This window comes from Lemur catta, chromosome 13, assembly GCF_020740605.2.
Source record: "Lemur catta isolate mLemCat1 chromosome 13, mLemCat1.pri, whole genome shotgun sequence".
NCBI classification, from domain to species: Eukaryota; Metazoa; Chordata; class Mammalia; order Primates; family Lemuridae; genus Lemur; species Lemur catta.
Genome location: NC_059140.1, coordinates 52,503,548 through 52,525,006, shown reverse-complemented (window position 1 = coordinate 52,525,006; position 21,459 = coordinate 52,503,548).

The window sequence follows — 21,459 nt, the reverse complement described above, 5'->3', positions numbered from 1 at the left end:
AAGTTGGGAGCTAAAGGGGTTGGAAATATGGGTTTTAATAGAGGAGAACTTCTAATGACTCTGTATTACTACTTTCTGAAACTTTCAGACTATTTCACACCCTGGAGTTGAAGGCAGAATGCTTAATTTTGAATATTTGCTCTGCCACTTAGTAGCTCTGTGATATTGGATGATTTTGTGAAACTCAGATTTCTTATCTAAAATATGGGGTTATTGATATCCATCATAGAATTGTTTTGACAGTTAATATGTGCGAAAAGTCTACCACAGTGTGTGACATAGGCTGGGTACATAAATATTGGTGTCTCAGTCCATTTTGTGCTGCTATCACAGAATACTAGTCACTGAGTAATTTATAAAGAAAAGAAATTTATTTCTCACAGTTCTGGAGGCTGAGAAGTCCAAGATTTAGGGGCTGGCATCTCATGAGGGCCTTCTTGCTGCATCATAACATGGCAAAAATCATGACGTGGGTGAGAGAGGGCAAGAGGGAACCAAACCTGATTTTATAACAAACCCACTCTCATGATAACAAACCCACTCCCTTGATGATAACATTGGTTTGTTCATGAGGGCAAATTCCTCATGACCTAATCACCTCTTAAATGTCCCACTTCTCAATACTATTGCATTGGGAATTTAAGTTGCCAACAAATAAACTTTTGGGGACACATTCAAATCATAGCACATGATAATTATGTGTTAAATTTGAAGCTCCTTTGTGTACTTTGTCTCTTATATTATAAGCATCCTCCTGTCAAAGTCATAGCCCCGATGAGTACACAGCTGAGAGAACAGGAGGTGTCTAACAGAAGCTCATGGCAGCCCTTCCTCTTGTCCTTTCTCTCCAGCTCCCGGGGTGCTGTCCTCTGGGCAAAGCTGCCAGTAGAGTCCCAGGGTGGCTGCAATCATGATGGCTGTGCTCAGGGTAGTGCTTCTGGTGCTCACAGCGCTGGCTACTCACTGAATCACAGGCATGATGCTTCCACATGGAAGGGTTCCATGTCTCCTCCCCCACTGAATCTCCCTGTGCTAATGTGTCACACTAGCAATGCTGCTCACATTGCTAAGAAGCTACGATTCTTGGCTTCTGCCTATAGCACCTTCTCCTTGCGGTGTGCTCTCCGGGCCGTAGCAGGAAACACGTACCTCCCTGTCTCCCACATTCATTTTCTTCTCCATGTACCTGGGGGAAGCCTCATCCTCACAGAACCCTTCCCAGAGGAATTCAGGTCACGAGAAAAGACACACTCTTAGGTCCCCTGCCTGTCAACAGTTTGAAACTCAGGATGGAAACAGCCCATGAGCAGAGCACCCTATGAATACAGGACCTTATTCTCGATTGTAACACTTTGTTTTCTTCACTGGTCTCTCCTTGAGTCAAAACAACCTGTTAGTGTAACTGTTTATTTTCCATTTCTGCACCTAGATTGTGATCCTCCTAAGGGCAAGTACCATGTCCTTTTTACTCCTTCACTATTATATTCCTAATGCCAAGCATAATCTCCAGTGTATAGAAATTGGACAAACAAAGGAACCAATCTTTTCTACGATCTGTGCTGCATTTGGGCAACTGACTTCAGGATTGTCACTTCCTTTTTTGATCTAGAGAAGCCATGCTCTCTGTGGAGCAGGGCTCTTGTTACACTCACCTCAGCCCTGTGCCAGGAATGATTAACCTCCTCTCATCTGAGCTCCCATTTCAACCTGTAAATGTCACGCACATATCCTGAGCTCTGCAGAAGTGTGTGGGGAGCTGAGGCTGAGCCGGACTGTGATGTGACGCTTGGTGTGTCCTGAGGTCCTCTTCCCTTCATGTGGGCAGAGTAGCTAGAGATACCTCAGTGGCTCCTCTCGTCTCGGCAGGGGAATGGAATAAGCTCTTTGCTGGGTCGATTCTAGCTCCATTCTCCCTGTTTGTATTAAAAGGTTAATTACTTTACACCTACACATCTCCAGCCTGGCTTCTCCAAGGAAGAAAAACAGCTGCAACCAAAGCCTCATTTCTACTCTAGTATCATTCGCTGCATCAAAATACACAGAATGTCTTTATTTGAGGCCAAGTGCACATTCCCATTTGAGAGATGGTTGCTGTTGGCAGTGAGTGGTGGCTGGCTGGATAACTGATTGTTCTGAAACCCTCGAAGACGTTGCTTGGTCTTTCTATATACTGTGGGCTGGTGGAGAACGATTTCTTATTTTCTAAGGGCAGCGTTTAATGAGCACCCAGTGGCTTTTTGATGTTGCCCTCCCAGAGATTGTGGGTAGAGGCAGTGCCAGGATTCATACATTTTCATTTGTGGAACTATTTTGTATTGAACCCTGTCAAAAATAACACTGCCTTTGGGACAGAGAAAATCCAATTTGACAGCAATGTTTTAGCTTTTTTCTCTTAGATACATTCTGTCAGTTAGGGTACCTGAAAAGTAATTTGGGACAGAGCCCTGTGCTGTTATTAGGGATGACTCGAATATATTTATAACCAGTTCTCCCATAAAATAAACCCAGATTGATAACTTATAAAGGGTGGAGAGAGGAAAGGAGGAAAGTAATTAGCCCATATGCTTTCCTTGAGAATGTTTCACATGCAGAAGCTACTCAGAAATGCTGATTTCATGAGGACACTTCTCCCCCTATTGCTCCCTCCCACAAAACATCCTGTGAGAAAGAGAAAGAAGGATTTGGTGGCTGAACGTGGGAGGCTTCTGGGACCTGAAATTACTACTCTCTAAACTGGAGACGAATGTTGGATGCGGATTGTTTTCTCAGACAGACAGAGATCTCATCCTGAGTTTGTGAATAGTCATTCATATGATGTGTTCATTAATTTATTCAACATGAATTTAAGCATCTACTGCATTTCAGGCAGGGCTATAAATAATAAAACCTGGATCTTGTCCTTAACATCTTAGAGTGTAGTGGAGGATAGAGACATGTACATGAACAAATACAATAAAACATGAGAAGGACTGAAATTTAGTTATGTACAGATACAAAGTCAGCTTAGGGCAGTGTTTCTCAACCCCTTCCCCCATTCTCATCCCCTAAAGGAGCCTTTTTAGACATTTTTAGACCCACTTTTTTTTTTTTTTTTTTTTTTTTTGAGACAGAGTCTCACTCTGTTGCCCAGGCTAGAGTGAGTGCCATGGCGCCAGCCTAGCTCACAGCAACCTCAAACTCCTGGACTAAAGCGATCCTCCTGCCTCAGCCTCCCGAGTAGCTGGGACTACAGGCATGTGCCACCATGCCTGGCTAATTTTTTTTTCTATATATATTTTAAGCTATCCATATAATTTCTTTCTATTTTTAGTAGAGACGGGGTCTCGCTCTTGCTCAGGCTGGTCTCGAACTCCTGAGCTCAAACAATCCACCCGCCTCGGCCTCCCAGAGTGCTAGGATTACAGGCGTGAGCCACCGCGCCCGGCCACACTCTTTAAATTTATTACCACACATACACTGGATATCTGTTTATGTACTCAATGTACATTTGTGCTTTATATTTTAAAAAGATGGGGTTTTTTTTGCCCCCAAAGACTTGGAGGCTGTTATGGACTGAATATTTGTGTCCCCTCAAAATTCATATGTTGAAATCTTAACCCCCAATGTGATGGGATTAGGAGGTGCGGCCTTTGGAGGTGATTAGGCCATAGGGTGAAGCTGTCATGAATGGGATTAGTGCTCTTATGAGAGGCCAGAGAGCAAACTAGCTCACTTTCCACCATGTGAGGATGCAAAGAGAAGCTGGCTATTTGCAACCTGGAAGAGGACCCTCACCAGACTGTGCTGGCACCCTGATCTGGGCTTCTAACCTCCAGAACTGTGAGAAATAAATGTTTATTGTTTGAGCCACTCAGTCTATGGTAATTGGTTACAGCAGCCTGAACTGCCTAAGACACCAAGGCATTGAGAATACATTAGTAGGGGGTGCAGCAGCATCTTCGAAGAGCCCTTGGTGGTTATACTCTGTAGGACAGAAAAGAAACTAGTAAACACAGCCATTGAAATGAGCTCCCTGAATTCAGTAAGGATAATAAGAATTCAGGGAGCCCATACAGAAGATAATGGGAATTTAATGGGGATAATGGGAAGGGGTCAGATGGTGGTCAGGAGTTAAGATGAGACAAAGTAGGCATGGTTATTATAATGAACAGCAGAGCTAAAATAGTAGTCAGAATAATTTGATACAGATATTTTTGGTGTTGACTATTGGTTATGGTGTAATAGAGGAGAGTCTACTGAAATTTTATTTGATTTGAATAAGTGGAAGAGCTCTGGGTCTTGTGAGTAGTAGAGGACTTTAGTTACCACAAAAGAGAGCTATAAGCCTTCAACTTCTTTCCAGATTGAGCTAGTTCACAGATCTAGAGCCCCTTAAGTGAAGAGGAGACTGGGTCCCTTTGAGGAAGAATCCTACTACTCTGTCAAAAATTACACTGTAAATCTTCCTTATTTTCTTTAATAGTACCTATGGTTACTTACCTGAGTGTCTGTGCATTGGGGAAAGAGTACTAATTAGACTTTTTGGCTTTTAACTGAGACTAATCGCTGGAGACTCAAAATATCTTGATGATTTACCTATACGATTAAGGCCTTAAGGAGATGAGATAATTAATGGAATTTTGGCTTCTGTCCATCTCAAAGTGGCTCAGTTGGTCCCCAACGCTATCCAATGTCTATTCACTCAAGCCTGGAATTTTTAGTTGAAGGGAACATACTTAGCCACTGGAAGAATCCCACATGGATTCCCTCACCTGTGGAGAGAGGGCTGTTATGGTAGGAAAAGCTGTGTGGGAGCCACTAGGATGGCTATGTCTCCAAAAATCACAAACTAAAAGCTGTGTTGCATTCCTGGAAGGATGTCAGAGATCTGTGCCACTCTCAAGACTTGAAGGATATGGGAGTGATGATTGCAACCACACCCTGATTCAACTCACCTATGTGGCCTTTGCAGAAGATAGATGGATCTTAGAGAATGATAGTGATCAAGTTTCTGTAAACTTGATCAAGTGATGAGTCCAATTCCCTGCCTCTGCCTCCCAAAGTGCTAGGATTAGAGGTATGAGCCACTGTGCCCAGCCTTCAACTGCTGTTCTAGATGTGGTTCCTTTACTGGAGAAAATCAATTCCCCCATTGCACTTGGTATACAGCTTGGTAGGTTTTTGTCCCTAGTTATTCACCCAAACACTGACCTAGATAGTGCTGTGAAAGTATTTTGTAAATTTGATTAAAGTCCATAACTAGTTAACTTAAGTACAGAAGATTATTCTAGGTAGTCCAGGTGCAACTGATTCAGTCACTTGAAATCCTTAAGAGCAGAGCTGAAGCTTCCCTGATGAAGAAAAAAATTCCACCCATGGACAAAAGCATCAGCCCATGCCTCAGTGTTCTACCCTGCCCTTCCTGACAACCTGCCCTGCAGATTTCAGACTTGCCCATTCAGCCTTGCAATCCCATAAACCAATTTGTTGCCATCAATCTCCTTATATCTATATCTCCTACCATTTCTATTTCTCTGGTTGAACTGTGACTGATACAGTGATTAATGTGATGAATTACTTTGTCTCTATACATGTTAACATCATTAGAAGCAGTTTTCTTCCAATAGGCAAAGCCCGTGATACTCCTTGGTGTACTACCTCAGGGTTAAAATTCCTCTCCAATTCTCTGTTATAATCTTGTCCCTAGGTGCCTTGATTACCTCTTCATTCCATAAGACATTATGCTGCACTACTAAATTGATGATATTGTGCTAATGGAACGAGTGAGCAGAATGTAGCAACTACTCTAGATATCTTGGCAAGACACATGCAAAACAGAGGGTAGGAAATAACTGCTTCCAAAACTTAGAACTCTTTTACCTTGTGAAATTTCTAGACAATCTCATGATATATTGACATATCCCTTCCAAATTGAAAGGTAAAGTTGCCACATGTGAACTCTTCTACAGAAAAGATAGTGGCATAGCACCTAATGAGTCTCTCTGGATTTGGGAGGAAACATATTCCTCATTATGGCATGCTACTCAGACCCACTGATCAAATAACTGCAAAAGATGTCTGTTTTGAAGTATCCCAGAGCAAGAGAAACTCTATAGCTAGTTGAGCCTGCCATAAAAACTGATCTGCCACTAAGCTGTATAACCCAACAGATCCATTTGATGGTGCTTGAAGTGATAAAAATGCTCTATGGGGGCCTTTGGAAGACTGCCATAAATGAATCATAACACAAACCTTTAGAATTTTGGAGCAAAACTATGCTACCTTCTGCAGATAACTATCCTTTTGAGAAACAACTTCTGGCTTGCTATTGGGCCCTATACATAACTATGGGCCACCAAGATAACTATCATAATATGTTTGTTTTCTGATTCAATGAAACAGTGTAGAGTGTGTTTAGCAGCATTCCATCATTAAGTGTGGGTGGTACATGTGAGACTAGGCTTGAGAAGGTCTTAAAGTCTCAAATAAGTTGCATAGGCAAGTAGTACAGATGCCCACGGTTGCTACTCTTGCTACGTTGCCTTCTCCTTCTCAGTCTGTACCTATGTCCTCATGGGAAGTTCCCCCATTGCCTGGTGACTGAGGAAGAAAAAATTAAGGCCTATTTTACAGATGGTTCTACACAATAGGCTGGTGTCACCTGAAAGTATACAGACATAGCACTAGAACCCTCCTCTGGGGTATCCTTGAAGAATAGTGGTGAAGAGAAATGCCCTCAATAGGCACTACCCCTATTTTTCTTTTTCTTTTTCATTTTTCCTTGAAGGAGGAATGGTCAGAGGTAGGTAGAAATCTAGCTTATTTCATGGTAAATGGATAACAGTTCAGCTTGGTGGTCAGATGGAAGGGACATGATTGGAAAGTTGGTACAAGAGGTCTGGGAAGAAGTATGTGGATGAATCTTTCCCAAGGGATATAGGATTTCAATATATTTGTGTTCCATGCTACTGCTCACCAAAACCTCAGCTGAGAAGGATTTTAACTGTCAGGCAGATGAAATGATCTGTTTTATTAACATTAGTCAGCCCCTTTCCTCAGGGATGATTGCCACTGCAGAATGCCCAATATGCCAACAGAAAAGATCAACACTGAGCCCCCAGATTTGGCACCATTTTCTGGGGGAACCAGACAACAACTTGGTCGCAGGTTGATTATGCTGCAATATAGCTATCTTGGGAGAGACAGACTTTGTTCTTACTCAGATAGATACTGACTCTGCATATGTATTTGCCTTCTCTGCTGATATTTCTTCCAACAAATCCATCATCCATGGATTTACAGAATGTTGTATTCACTGTCATAGTATTCCCACAGCATTGCTTCTGTCAAAGCAACTCATTTTACAGAAAATGGGCTCATACTCATGGAATTTGTTTCCTTTTTAAAAAAATATTTTATTTATTTCAATAGATTTAGGGGATAAAAGTATTTTTTGTTACATGAATGAACTGTATAGTGGTGAAATCAGGGCTTTTAGGGCCCCTATCAGGGGCCCTAAATAGTGTACGTTGTACCTGACAGGTAATTTGATTCCTCACTGCCCTGACATCCTCCCCCCTTTTTAGTTTCCAATATCCATTATTGGAATGATCACTTAATATGACCATGTATACTCATTGTTTAGCTCTCACTTATAAGTGAGAACTTGTAGTATTTGTTTTTCTGTTCCTGAGATACTTAGTATAATGGTTTTCAGTTCCATTCAAGGTGCTGTAAAAGACATTATTTCATTCCTTTTTATGGCTGGGTAGTACTCTTTGTCTACACATCAGTTGATGGGCATTTAGGTTGGTTCCTATCTTTGCAATTGTGAATTGTGCTGTGATAAACATACAAGTGCAGGTGTCTTTTTGATATAGAGATTTCTTTTCCTTTTGATAGATATCAGGTAGTGAGATTGCTGAATTGAATGGTAGGTCTACTTTTAGTTCTTTGAGGAATCTCCATACTGTTTTCCATAGAGGTTGTACTAATTTACATTTCCACCAATAGTGTATGCAGTATATAAGCATTCTCCTTTTTACTGCATCTGTGCCAGCATCTATTGTTTTTTGTCTTTTTGTAATGGCCATTCTGATAGGGGTAAGGTGATATCTCATTGCGGTTTTAATTTGTATTTCCCTGATGATTAGTATTTTTTTCATATGTTTTTGGCCATTAGTCTATCTTTTGAAAAAAATCTGTTCATATCTTTTGCCCACTTCTTAATGGGGTGATTTTGTTTTCTGTCTGATTTGTTTGAATTCCCTGTAGATTTTGAACATTAGTCCTTTGTTGGATGTATAGTTTGTGAATATTTTCTCCCATTCCGTAAGTTGTCTATTTACTCTGCTCATTATTTCCTTTGCTGTGAAGAAATTTTTAGTTGAATTGCTGATTATTTCATTTGTTGTGCTGAAACTTTTCGGTTTAATTAAGTTCCACTTATTTATTTTTGTTCTTGCTGTATTTGCTTTTGGGGTCTTAGTTGTAAATTTTTTGTCTCGGCCAATGTCCAGAAGTTTTTCCCACTTAAAGAATCTTTATGGTATCAGGTCTTACATTTAGTCTATAATCCATCTTTAGTTATTTTTGTATATGTTGAGAGATAGGGATACAGTTTCATTCTTCTGCATATGACTATCCAATTTTCCCAGCACTATTTACAGAATAGGGCATTCTTTCTCCAGTGCGTATTTTTGTCTGCTTTGTTGAAGATCAGTTGGTTGTAGCTGTATGGTTTTATTTCTAAGTTCTCTATTCTGTTCCATTGGTCTATGTGTCTAATTTTATACTAGTACCATGCTGTTTTGGTTATTATAGCCTTGTAGTATACTTTGAAATCAGGTGATGTGATGCCTCCAGATTTTTTCTTTTTGCTTGGAATTGCTTTGTTACTCAGTTAGGCTCTATATGAAATTTATGATTTTTTGATTCCATATGAAATTTATGATTTTTTTCTAATTCTGTGAAAAATAGTATTGGCATTTTGATGGGAATTGCACTGAATCTGTAAATCACTTTGGACACTATGGACATTTCAACAATATTGATTCTTCCAATCCATGAGCATGGGATGTTTTTCCATTTGTTTGTGTCATCTATGATTTCTTTAAGTGTTTTTTAGTTCTTCTTGTAGAGATCTTTCACCTCCTTGGTTAAGTATATTCCTAGGTATTTTATTTTCTTTGCAGCTGTTGTAAATGGTATTGAGGTCTGGATTTGATTCTCAGTTTGACTGTTATTAGTATATGGAAATGTTACTGATTTGTGTACAATGGTTTTGTAACCTGAGACTTTACTGAATGTAATTATCAATTCTAGGAGTCTTTTGATGGAGTGTTTAGAATTTTCTAGATATAGGATCATATCATTGGCAAATAGGGATAGTTTGATCTCCTCTTTCCCAGTTTGGATGCCCATTATTTCTCTCTATTGCCTGACTGCTCCAGTTAAGACTTCCGGTACTATGTTAAATAGAAAGGGTGACAGTGGCATCCTTGTCTTGTTTCAGTTCTATGGGGGAATGCTTTCCACTTTTCCCCATTTAGTATGATGTTGGCTGTCCAAGCGCTAACACTGCCCAGGGGAAGTAGGCTGGTCCCTGGCTGCCTGCCACTTGGAATTTCACTGTAGTTTGGTTGAGGAAAGGGGAAAGGAATGATACCACTGTCCATGGAAGAAGCCAGGCAAGCAGCTCTGGAAAATGTGGAGATCCTGGTCCAAATATTCCTTGCTTCTGCCTCGGCTCGCAGCCATGGCAGGGAAACTTGACCCTGGGGCACAGGACATCACTGGAGTTCCTGTCTCTCTCCCTGGCCCAGCAGTGAGGTGATAGCAGCCTCAGAGTGGGGCTCAGAGAATTGGGGGAAGTGCTCCCAATTAGTCCTGGGCACTGGTTTCCAGGGTTTGGAAACCTGTAAAACCTCCACCTGAGCTCCCCACAGTACTCTGCGGGCCTATGGGTGTCGAGGAGCTCCCCTTCTGTGAAAAGTGCCAAGGTTCCAGGCAGGAGTGTGGAGCCCCAAAGGTCTCCTGCTTATTCTTTCCCTGGGTCCTGTTGGTGGATGGGTCACTCAAGGTGCTTAGAAAACTCCTATAGGCAGTTGGTCCTCTAGCTTTACCCTCAATGTCTCCTGTTGTTTCTATGTGTCTTCATTCTTTCACCCTCCAAAAATCTATTCAAAATATGGGTTTTTGATGGATAACCTGGTTGTTCTTTGGAGAAAAGGCATACACCTGCTTCCTCTAGTCAGCCATCTTGCTTGAATTCACTGTTCTTATCATCATCTCCTTCACTCTAGAGTAACTGGTCTGATAGGATGGTGGAATGTTCTTTGGAAGACTCAGAGCACCATCTGGTAGTAACACCACATGTGGCTGGAGCAATGTCCAGGATAAAACAAGCTCTGAATTGTTGACCGTTATATGGTGGTATTTCTCCCATTCAACATTAAGACACAGTTTGTTTACTGCCAGTCACCTGGCAACTTAGTGTTTCTCCTGCCAGTGAAACAATAGGGCTTAAAAAAAAGTTACTGTACTGGGTGACTTATTTTCACTGTCAAGAGACTAGCTATTACACAATTGTGCTGGAGAAGAGTGTATCTGGAATTCTGGAGATACTTGGGGGGTACCTTTTAGTATTCCTATGCTTCTATGATAGACATAATGGAAAACAACCCCAGACAAGCAAGGCCTTCAGGAATGAAGGTTTGTGTCACTCCACAGATGAGGAACCATGGCCAACAGAAGTACCTGGTGAGGGAGAAGTCAATACAGAATAGGTAGTACAGAAAGGACACAATAAATACTTCTATGACTGTGGGACCAGTTACAGAATTTGCAGGATTTATATGTTTTTATTCTTTGCTTTTATATGAATATATTAGTTTATATTATATATTAACTAATTAAAATAGTCTTTTCCCCTCTTTCCTTCTCCTCATATAAGATTAATTGTGATTAATTTTATATCTCATTATTTAAGTTATATGATATCAAAGTGAGTGTGTGACTTGGGGAGAAGAGGAATGAATATCACCTCAAGATGGGTTAAGTATGTGTATCCTTTTTTGGGGGGAGAGAATTAGCCGCTTTTGGTTGTGTGATACAGGTTGAGCATCCCTAATCTAAAAATCCAAAATTCAAAATGCTCCCAAATCCAAAAGTTTTTGACTACCAACAGGACACTCAAAAATCCACTCAAATTTTAGACTTTGAAATCTCAGATTAGGGATGCTACACCAGGAGGTATCTGGAAATATTCCAAAATCTGTGATCTGAAACACAAGACACATTTTGGGTAAGGGACACTCAATCTGTTATTGTAGCATGTTAAGGAGAAGTATCCCTTTACCATTATCTTTATTTGAAAGTAAATGTGGTTAAAAGAGGTATATGTGGATGCCAAACTGAAAATGGTAAAAAGTTATGGATTGTGCTGTTGTCAATTTTGACACTACATTTTCCAGAATCTCTTGTACAGTTACGTTAGAAGTGGCTAAAAAAGAAACTTGCTCAAGATTTAGGAGGCAGAGTGAATCAGTGACTATGACTTTTGGAAGGCTGTAGGGCTCAGACACTGTGACAGTCAGGTGTGGAGGTGTCTGGTGGGTCTCAGCTGGTCATTGCTCTCTTCTGCTCCAAGTCTAGCTCATCTCTCTAACTGCTGGCCCTGCTGACCAACAGTGGCCCCAGGCCTTTCACCAGATGTTTGGCTGTGAACCTACACAGGTGGTAGCTACACAGAAACAACAACTTCACATAGATCTCTCCATGTGCTCCCTTTTTGTGGTCCTGCTTTGACAGCTGGAAATGCTTGGCTTCTTGGATTTCCCTGCAAGCTCCAATTTATCCACCCAGGCCAGCTAGACAGGCTGATTAGTACCTCTCTTATTCTGGCTTACAGATTCTTCTTGAAGACCTTTACTTGCTTAGCATCTCCCCCATAGGTATAAATTCTAATTTCTATAGTAAATTCCTTATTTCCATGTTAGGCATTGTGTTTTTGCTTCACTGACTGAATCCTGAATGATGGTTTTACTCAAGGACATTGGCATTGCAAGTGTCCCCTCTTTTTCTGCATCATAAATTATTAATATCTCCTCTTTAGCAGGCCATTCCCACCAAGTTAACAAGGTATCATTTTCTTCAATTTAAACACCCCATATCTCTTATTCCCACATCCATTTTCAGCTACAACCATTTATTTGCTTTCAGTTACAGCAAAACTCCTTAAGATGTTTGTTTATCAGCAATGTGTCCAATTCTTATCCTTCCTTTTCCCTTTCGAATTTATTTCAGTCAGGTTTCTCCCCATCAGCTTCCCTTGAAATTGCTCTTCTCAAGTTCCCCAATGACTTCCCCATCGTTAATTTCAACAGGCAATTCTAATTTCCCATTTTACTTTACTCATCAGTTGATCATCTATTCCTTCTTGTAAACTTTTCTACATTTGGCCAAGAGCACTTGCACACACACACACACACACACACACACACACACACACCCTCTCTTTATTTCTTTCTCTCTCTCATATCAATTATTTGTTTGCAACCTCTGTTTCAGTTTATTCCTTATCTTTCCAAACTTTCATTGGTGGATTGTCCCAGGCTTCAGCTGTTGCTGAATTGTTTTCTTCTCTTTTTACCCTCACTTCTTAGGTAATTCTAGTCATGACCTTATTTACTTTCTGTGTGCTGAAGATAACAAAATTTAATACTCCAACTCAGACTTCAACCCTGGTTTCCAGAATCCTTTCTCAAAGAGCCCACTTGACATCTTCATTTGGATGTCTAATAAGCACTTGAACTAACATGTCCAAAACCAGATTACTAATCTTCCCTCCCATCCCTAAACCTATTCCTTCCACAGCCTTTCCTTCTTCAGCAAATGGGACTTTGAGATGCTTAGACCAAAAATGTGGAGACATCCTGACTTCTCTCACATCCAGGCTCCATAGTGTCAGCAAATTCTGTTGACCCTACATTTAAAGTACATACAGAATCCAATCCTTTCTGACTACTGCTGCCACACAGGTCTAAACTGTTATCATATTTTGCCTAGATATTTGCCATCATCTCCTAATTATTCTTCCTGGTTCTGTACTTTCTTCTCTCCTGGTGTATTCTCAAGGCAGCAGTGAGAGAGCCTGTTAAAATGCAAGTTTATCAAGGCATTCTTCTGCTTCAGATTTCCCAATGGCTTCTCATCTTATTCAGAGTAAGTGATCACCTGAATGATCTAATTTTGTCCACCTCTTTGTCCTAACCCTCCTGGCTCATCCCATGCTAGCAACACTGGCCTTTGTGCCATTTCTTGAACACCCCAAGCATGCTTTGGCTTCAGGGACTCCATACTTATGTCCCTTCTTCTTGGAATGCCCTTTCCCAGATTTTGGTACTATTCACTGCCACTCCTGCAGGTTTCTGCTCAAATGTCACTGAATCAGTGAGTCCTCCCATGACCACCTTATTTAAGAAGCACCCTCTTTCCTTCCTGAAGTTTCCTAACCTCCTTTCCTCTTACTGAAGGTTCTCCCATAGGATATATATATGTATGTGTGTGATATATATATATATTTACATAATTATATATTTTCTGTTACATGTGTTACAAATAATATATCCAGTATTATACATTATAGCCATTATTTTTTGACCACAGAATGTGGAAGTACTAACAAGTGTCCCCTGAGAATCTCCAGCATTCTACACATGCTCTTCTCTGGCCCAATTGTACAGTAGCTATTTCCTTAATAGTCAGGATCAATCACTCCAGTATAGCAACCACTGCTTTTTTTACCCCTGCTGGTTCATTGGCAATCAGACAATGATTTTTCATTTTATATAATTTGTATTTCTGTTCTAAAATGTAGGCTCCCCCTCCTAGAATATATGCAATTTCCCCCTCCCTCCAGAGGACATATTTTTTAATAGACTTTATATTTTAGAGGAGTTTTAGGTTCACAGAAAAATTGAGCAGCAAGGACAGAGTTCCTATATACTCCCTGCCCCTACACATGCCCAGCCTCCCTCCCTATCAATATTTGGCACACGAGTGGTACGTTTGTTATCATTGATAAACTTACGTTGACATGTCATAATCACCCAAAGTCCAGAGTTTACATTTGGGTTCACTCTTGGTGTTGTAAATTCCCTGGGTTTGGACAAATGAATAATGACATGTATCCATCACTGTAGTGTCATACAGAATAGTTTTTCTGCTCTAAAAATTCTCTGTGCTTTGCCTGTTCATCCCTCCCTCCTCCTCTAACCCTGACAACCACTGATATTTTTTTTCTACATTTTTGATTTGCGAATGTATTTTTAAATAGATTTTATTTTTTAGAGCAGTTTTATATTCACAGCAAAATTGAGCAGAAGGTACAGAGATTTCCCGTCTCCTCCTTACCACTGATTTTTTCACTGTCTTCATAGTTTTGCCTTTTCTAGAATGGCATATAGAATGGAGTCATATAATATGTAGCCTTTTGAGATTGGCTTCTTTCACTTAGTAATATGCATTTAATGTTCCTCCATGCCTTTTCATGGCTTGATAGCTCATTTCTTTTTAGCACTGAATAATCCATTGTCTGCACCTACAACAATTTCTCCATCCATTCACCTATTAAAGGTGCAATTTTGTCCAGTGTTGTAATCATAGCTCCTAAAACACTGCCTGGCACACAGTATGTGTGCAGTACATGTTCCTTACCCTCATCATGCAATTATTCTTTCTCTAAATGGTGTCAGTGTCCAACAAGTTGCCCAATCTGATAGTAAACTAAAACAAAATTTCCAGGAATTTGAGATTCTTTCATCTGCTCTCTCACCCTCACCCTTTCAAATGTGCCTCTTGACTAACTCTTGAATTCATCCTTCTCTATCCATCCCCACTGTCATTAATCTGACTCAGTCTTCATTACCTTCTCCCAAATTATTTACATATTATCCTCCTGACTAATCTTTCTGACTCCAATGCATAATCTCTGCTCCTAAAACACATACCTCATTATGTTGATCTCTTGCTCAAAATATTCAGCAGATTAAAGTTTAAACTTATTTATATGCATTCACATTTTCCAAGATCTGACACTTACAATATGCACAGCCTCCTGTTCAGCCTCGCTTTTTATAAACGTCCACCGCCCTCTTTGGGTGCTCCGACAGCTCTGAATTATTTGAAGTATGAAAAGCAAGGTGTGGCTGCTTATCAAATTTAGAAGCTTTCATGAGAGTCCTAAATTGTTCTGTGCTCTATTGTCAGTTTTCCCCTGCCTTATTCTAGGTATGTTTGAAATAATGAATTAATTTCATTATCAATTCTATATTTAGGAAATGAATTTGACAGGAATCAAGGAGAAAAAATATAGAGCTTTTGAAATCTGAGATTGATGGCATTGGCTTCTGTATTTCTGCAGACGATGGCTGGGTATCGTTTCACTAGGTCACAGGCTAGAAGATAAAATTCCTATAAACTCTTGGAAGCTTTGTGGCTAATACCTACAGAAGCACTGTACAAGGCCTCCAGATTTGCAGCGAATAGCAATGAACATTTAAAAACTTTGCTTTAAAATACTTGTACTGCTCACTTCTCATTATAATACCCACCCTCCTGATGCAAGATTTTTATTTTTGTTTAAGTGAGGCAAAGAGAAACTTTTTGAAAAAATATACTTAAAAAGGACCAATGAAGCAGAATTCCTGCTGTGAAAAGAAGAGTGGGTTTTTTATATTCTGTGAGCTCCCACCTTGCTTTGAACATTGCATACATACATGTACATGCACACACACACAATCTCATTAAATCTAAGAATCTGGAATAATGTCAAGATCCAAATGTATGAGGTAGTGCAGAGTGAAGGGAAGAGTGTCAGCCTACCTCTGAACAGACAGTGTAATCTTTTTTTTGTGTGTGGGGGAATAGTTGTATGCAACTAGTAAATAAAGGATCTAATGCAATGAGATACAGCTGAGCTTTGGGAAATTTTATCAATCGTTGGATTTCAAAGTGATTTCATTCTGTCCTTAACTCACAGCATTGGGCTTTGATATTGAAATAGGAATAGAACAGTGAATCCGATGTTTTTTTTCCTTGTACATGCCATTTCAAAGAACTTTACTATTATTATCGCATCCCCAAGAAGCAGATAGGATTAATATCCTTCTAAAGTGCTTTGGTTTTTTGTTGTTACAGTCTGAGAAATCCTAAAATGATAAATGACTCTGAGGTTAGCCTAGAGCAAATCAGGGCCAGAATGGTGTTTAAAATTCAGATTTACTGATTTCCAGGATTATAGTCATTCAACTGATCTACTATGTCCTTCAGTTTTCTGAGGTATTACACTTTGTAATAATAGCCACTATATTGAAGTATAGTAAGACTATTTTACCAGGAGTCAGGAATTTTGAATTTTAATACCTGTTACAACTCTTAATTTCAGTTAACACTAATATTTCTGGAATTTAGTTGTATTATCTATAAAACAAAACTATTAAAATTAATTTGACTAAGGTTAGGAGAATGCTTTAGATTTAGGGTTTTTCAATCAGTGTTTCTTATTCAGGAGAAAAAGAACATGTTCCAGAGATGGCCCCTTTCAGAGACATGAAATTGATGGGATGTTGATGGCCACATGCTTCTCAACAGACCTTTTATTTATTTGTTTATTTATTTATGTTTGAGACAGAGTCTCACTCTGTTGCCCGGGCTAAAATGAGTGCCGTGGCGTCAGCCTAGCTCACAGCAACCTCAAACTCCTGGGCTTAAGCGATCCTTCTGCCTCAGTCTCCCGAGTAGCTGGGACTACAGGCATGCGCCACCATGCCTGGCTAGTTTTTTCTATATATATTTTTAGCTGTCCATATAATTTCTTTCTATTTTTAGTAGAGACAGGGGTCTCGCTCTTGCTCAGGCTGATCTTGAACTCCTGACCTTGAGCGATCCTCCTGCCTCAGCCTCACAGAGTGCTAGGATTACAGGCGTGAGCCACCGCGCCCAGCCCAGACCTTTTATTTAAATAGACAAAACAGTGAATACCTTTTACCAAGGAGATGCCAGGGTGCTGCAGGGAGTGTCTTTGTTCAGTACCATAGCAATTCAACTCCATTCTTAATTTCCTCTTTCATGAACCTGCTGGGGAATTATTATTTTTTAGTTTATTAATATTATTAAATAACCACTCTCTGTAAAGTCTTACAATTTCTCAAACATTTAACTTTGTTATTTTTATTGCCTTATTGCCATACAAAATTAAGTAAATAATTTTAGGATGGAAATACACATTCCAAATGAAAACATGTCTATGAAGTTGACAACAAAAGCAAAACAACAACGTTGTTCATAATATTAGATAATTCATCAAACATTTACTGTTTTAGGTGGATTATATCAACTCATTTAATTCTTATAACAGTTCTTTGAGGTAGTAGGTTCCGTGACAATCTTCTCTCCACTCGTGAGGAAATGGCGGTGCCCTAGGTTCAGTAATCTGTTTATGTGCACTCCACTAGTTATGGTTAGAGCTAGGATTTGGAACACTGGTTCCTAAACTGCTGGGCCATACATCCTAAATACCACCAAAATTCTAAGCCATGCTGATATGGGCATATAATCTGTAGAAGGAAATAGAAACACAGGGTATAAGCATGTTCTTTAGGAGCTTATTATATAAATGTGCACAGGGATATTTTATTTATAGTAAACGCATATCAAGGGTGGGATTCAACGTGCTTTGGGTTTCACAGTGAGAGTTGATAAGAATTTTATGTCTGTCTTTGTTTGCCTAACACAAATTGAAATGCCAAGAACTGTGAAGTCAGTATTTTGCTCACATTTCATCAGGAGTCAATTGCTTTACACACATGAAATTCCAATTGAACAGAAAAACAACATCTAGATTTGATAGCTGTCCTCCTCTGTGAAAAGAAAAGAACTAGAATCAGCCTAGAGATTGCTTTTTAGAAATCACTCCCATGGGAAAGTCTTCCATGATTCTCCTAGTCAGAGCTAGATAGCCCTCTGCTTCCACAGCAATTCTTTCTTCTGCCTTGACCCTACACATGGTTTTGTAATCATCTATGCACTTGTCTATCTTCTCCACTGGTCTGACAGACCTTCAAGACCAGGGATTTTATCTTATTTATCTTTGCAGCCTCCTGCCCAGCAGATGCTCTGTACATAATAGACATTCAGTAAATGTTTATTGAAGTAAAATAAAGATGTATTGAAACTAGGTTAGAAACTTATGGAGAGACAGATGCTTTATTTATTTTCTTATTCTACTCATGTCTGGCTTTTCATACTTCTACAGGGTACCTACTTTATGCAGGTGAGTACTTGCTATCTACCTATTTTATTTATATATAGTAGATACTTAACATGTATTGTTCATTGAATTACTTTGGAATAGGTCCTTCAGATGTATTAGAGAATTGGAAGTAGTTTATTCAGTTTAGGCAAGGCTATGTTTGGTAACAAACAAACTTCTAAATGTCAGTGGCTTACCACATAAAGGTTTATTTCTCAGTCAGGCAGAATGTGCCACAGATCTGGTGACTCTCCCAGGCAGCTCCTCTCTAAATGGTGACTCCAAGACCCAGGCTTCAGGCATCTTGTAGCTCTGCCATCTAAAACAGGAGGCTTCCAGGTCACTATGGCAGGGAAAGAGAACTGTGCTCCCAAATGCTTTGGTCTGAAAATGACACACTTCTGCTCACAGCCCTTTGGCAGGAACTAGCACATTCCCCCTGCAAGGGGGCAGGGGAATGTGAGACAAAATAGCAGTAAATGCCTCTGCCTGGAGGTAAAGAGAGAAGCGTAGGGTCCAATGACCAATATTTACATTTAGTTTTCAGTCTGATGTGTTTGTTTTTTTAAAAATAGAAGTTAATTAATTTTTAAAAGTAGGTAATACATTATATCAAAGGGATTCTTGACTTAAAGATCAGGGAATGCCTCCTCCCCCGCCCCCTTTTATTGGGACAGGATACAGGTTAATAAACTTCTTTTATAAGAGGAGTTAGGAAATGAAAGAGATAAAAACCAGAAGAATTTTTCAGCCCAAGACCTTTTCCTTAAATTAAAGATAATATTAAGAAATCAATTGATGGTACTCTTACTGGTTCTCAGTTCCGTGATGAAGTTTCTTTTCAGAAAGCAGAGATTCCTGACCTCTCTTCCTATTTTTAAAGTCTTGGGAGAGTGGAGCAAAAAGAGGCTTATCCATGGATAAGTGCTCTCAAAATTACTTGGTCACTGCCTCTCTCTTGAGGTGACCTGCCTTTCTTTTTTGTACCTGAGAAAATTGTCAGTAAAGACGACTGATAGCAGCTTTAATTTTCTCATTTGGAGTGCTGGGATGAGCTTCCTCGCTCCTGGACAGAAATATTAAAATAGAAAGTGCACAAAAAGCTCTTGCAACAGTGTGTAAAATATAAGGATGAAAGAACTGCTAAGCTCTAATTCTTTTTATTTGTTGTCTCTTATATTAGTTATCTGGTGGACTGGGAATGACCTAAGACTTGCTATATCAAGATTTTCTAGAGGTAGATTTCTAATCTGCATGTTCATGGTTGAAGGAAGCATTGGAACGGGAAGCCTATTTCTTCAGGATTGTCAAAGTTCCCAAGACGTCACAGGGAAGCACAAGAACATGTTTATCAAGGCATTTAATTTCCTAGAGCTATATTTCCCAGGTCCCCACATCTCAGTGGGATCATGTTACTGCACTGTGGGCAGTGGTGGCAGTTAAGAGAGGATGTGCCTTTTCCATCTCTCTTTCTACCATCAGTACACAATAAATGAAGCAGTGAATGGAAGCCCTCTGGGTCCTTGAGTCGCCTCCTGGAGGAGACTGAGGTAGCAGAGCCTCCTGGCCTGCATCAGATTCTGATGTCAATGGGGACTTACCTCTGTTGTGTTAAGGCACTGATTTCAGAGTTTTCCCCATTACAGCATAGTACAGCCCAACCTGCCTACTACAGACATACTTTATGCAAATAGAACGTGCAGATGCCAAAAATTCAAGAAGTGTAAGAGGGCTCACAATCCCCTTTGCCAAAGGCAAACACTATTATTAATTTCTTACATACCTTTCAGAGATATATGATGTACTAACTACAAAAACAGTAATAATTATGATAATGGCAGCAAATATGTAATAAAAGCCCAATTAGTTAAGTGTTACATTAACTGCTGTAACAATTGACCCTAAAAGGTATTATTCCTCAAATGCAAAAGAAGGTGACCAAAGTCAGCAATATGAGCATGTGTTGGTGGGGGAAGGGGGGGTCTGGGCTCCCCAGTTAGTTATTCCAGGATGCTGGCTGACAGAGGCCTTGCCATTCTCAGTATGTGGCTTCTAAGACCACCCTGGCCATCAACATCTAGCTGGAAAAAGGAGAAATAGCAGAGAGGGCGGCATGTGAGAGGCTTTTATCAGCCAGGCCTGCCAATCATTGGCTAGAATTCAATCACATGCCCACATTTTACTGGAACGGAGGCTGGCAAATGTAGCCTAGTGTGTGCCAGGAAGAAGACCTCTAGCAGTCTCTGCCTTACTTACATATCAACTCAGTTAATCCTTGCAATGGCCCTATGACCTAGGGACTGCTATTATATCCACTTTGCAGATGAGGAAACTGAGTAACCGAAAAGTTAATTTATTTGCTGAAGCTCAGCTTGGAAGTGGCAGAGCCTGGAAGTGAACCTGAGCACTCTTATCATTTCTTTACACAGTATAATATATTATATGAACTGTGCTCCACCTTGTTGTTTTCCTTCCCTCTTAAGAATATTTAGTGAAGACTATTTAATCCCAATACAGTTGTTGCCCCCTTGTCTGAGACGGATACATTCCAAGACCCCCAGTGAATGTTTGAAACCTCAGTACCAAGCTCTATGTATACTATTCATGCATTTTTTTTTCTTCCTTCAGAATTTCATGGCTAGAAGATTCTTACTGTAGATTTCAGCAACTTCAGCATACTTTTTTTTTTTCTTTCTTCAAGTTGAGAACTTTCACCTTTTCACTTAAAGGAAGCACTTTATGCCTTCTCTGCACAGCATCTTCCACTTTGGGGCCATTAAGTAAAACAAGGGTTTCCTGAACACAAACTGTGATACCATGACAGTCAATCTGATCACTAAGTCTCCTAAGTGCTTAATGGGTGGGTGTTATCTACAGTGTGGCTATGCCGGACAAAGGAATGAGTCCTGTCCCAGGCAGGACAGAGTGGAATCTCATCACTCTACTCATCACACTATGTGATTTAAAACTTAGAAATCGTTTTATTTCTGGAATTTTCCATTTAATATTTTCAGACCATGGTTAATTGTGGGTAACAAACCATAGAAAGCAAAACTGTGGATAAAGGGGGCCTACTGTACATATAAGGCTGTTTTGTGACAACTACATATTACTCTGTTGTATAAGTGAATCATAATTTTATTACTCTCATTATGATTGATGATTAT